The sequence below is a fragment of the Chrysochloris asiatica genome, unplaced genomic scaffold (assembly GCF_000296735.1).
Source record: "Chrysochloris asiatica unplaced genomic scaffold, ChrAsi1.0 scaffold00140, whole genome shotgun sequence".
Lineage (NCBI taxonomy): Eukaryota > Metazoa > Chordata > Mammalia > Afrosoricida > Chrysochloridae > Chrysochloris > Chrysochloris asiatica.
The window spans coordinates 94,662-96,338 of NW_006408658.1; positions in this window are offsets into that span (position 1 = coordinate 94,662).

The window sequence follows — 1,677 nt, forward strand, 5'->3', positions numbered from 1 at the left end:
ATTAAGCAGTCACTCCTCAGTCCCTCTTGGTGCCCATTACTTTAAACTATCAGTCTGTATTCTGTTGTTCCTGATGTGCCTGTTCTGTAAGTTTTCCATAAGTAAAATATTAAATATGTGACCTTCTGTGCCTGATTTATTCAACATTCTTGTTCAGTGCTGTCAAGTTGGTTCCCAATTATATGACCCTATCCGCATCAGAAAAAAACACTGCCCAGCCCTGCATCATCCTCACAATTGTTATGTTTGAGCCCATTGTTGCTGCCACTGTGTGTATCCATCTCATTGAGGGTCTTCATCTTTTTTGTTGACCCTCCACTTAACCAAGTATGATGTCCTTCTCTAGCTACTGATCCCTCCTGATAACATGTCCAAAGTACAAGAGACCATCCTTGCTTCTAAGGAGCATTCTGGCTGTACTTTTTCCAACACAGATGTGTTTTTCTTCTGGTAGTACATGGTACTTTTAATATTAGTCTCCAACATTATAGCACAAACTCATCAATTTTTCTAGTCTTCTTTATTCATTGTCCAACTTTCACATGCATATAAGGATAATAAACGTAGGTAACCTCACAAACCTGTTGTAATGGTGAGGATTAAATATGTATGTAAAATGTTATGTACATATCTTGGTGCAAAATAAGTCATGAATGAACATTAGTTTTTATTTTATTGCTAGAAAACCCTACATCATTCATTTTTCAGTGAGTGAAATGAGTCATACAAAAATGTTAGGATATACCATGCTTCTGGATAGGAAGACTTAACATTGTGAAAATGTCAGTGCTGCTCAAAGCAATCTACACATATAATGCAGTCCCAATCCAGATTCCAATGATATTCTTCAGAGAGGTGGGGGGGGGAGGGGAGATTACAAACTTTATATGGAAAGGAAAGAGACCTAGTAAAAGCGAAGCACTGCTGAAGAAGAAGACAACGTTGGAAGCCTCTCATTCCCTGATTTCAAAATTTACTACACCGCTACAGTGGTCATAACAGCCTGGTAGTGTACAATGAAAGATACATAGATCAATGGAACAGAAATGAGAATCCAGAAATTAACCCATCCACATACAGCCAACAGATCTTCAACAAAGGGCCTAAGTACATTGCATATATTGAAGACATAGTCTCTTCCACAGATGGTGCTGGAAGAACCGGAAATCGACATGCAAAAGATTGAAACATGACCTTTACCTTACACCATATACAAAATACAAGTCAGCATAGATTAAAGACCTAAACATGAATCCCAGAATTTAAAGATAACCAATTTAAAAATAGGGACAGATTTGACTGCCCCACTACAGGGCACACACAGACTACCAAACATTGTGATAATTGCACTAACAAAAGAGTACAAAATAGATGATTGGGACATACTAAGAATTAGAAATGTTATGTGCATCAAAATTCTTCACCAAAAGAGTAAAAAGGGAGCCTACAGAATGGGAAAAACATCTTTCACAATGACATATAAGACAAGGGGCTAATTTCTAAAATCTCTAAGAAACTACAACACCTCTACAAGAAAAAGACATATAATCCAATTAAAAAATGGACACAGGACTTCACCAAAGAAGTCATTCAGGTAACCAACAAACATATGAAGAAATGTTCATGATCATTATCCATTAGAGAGATTCAAATTAAAACAACAATGAGATATCATCT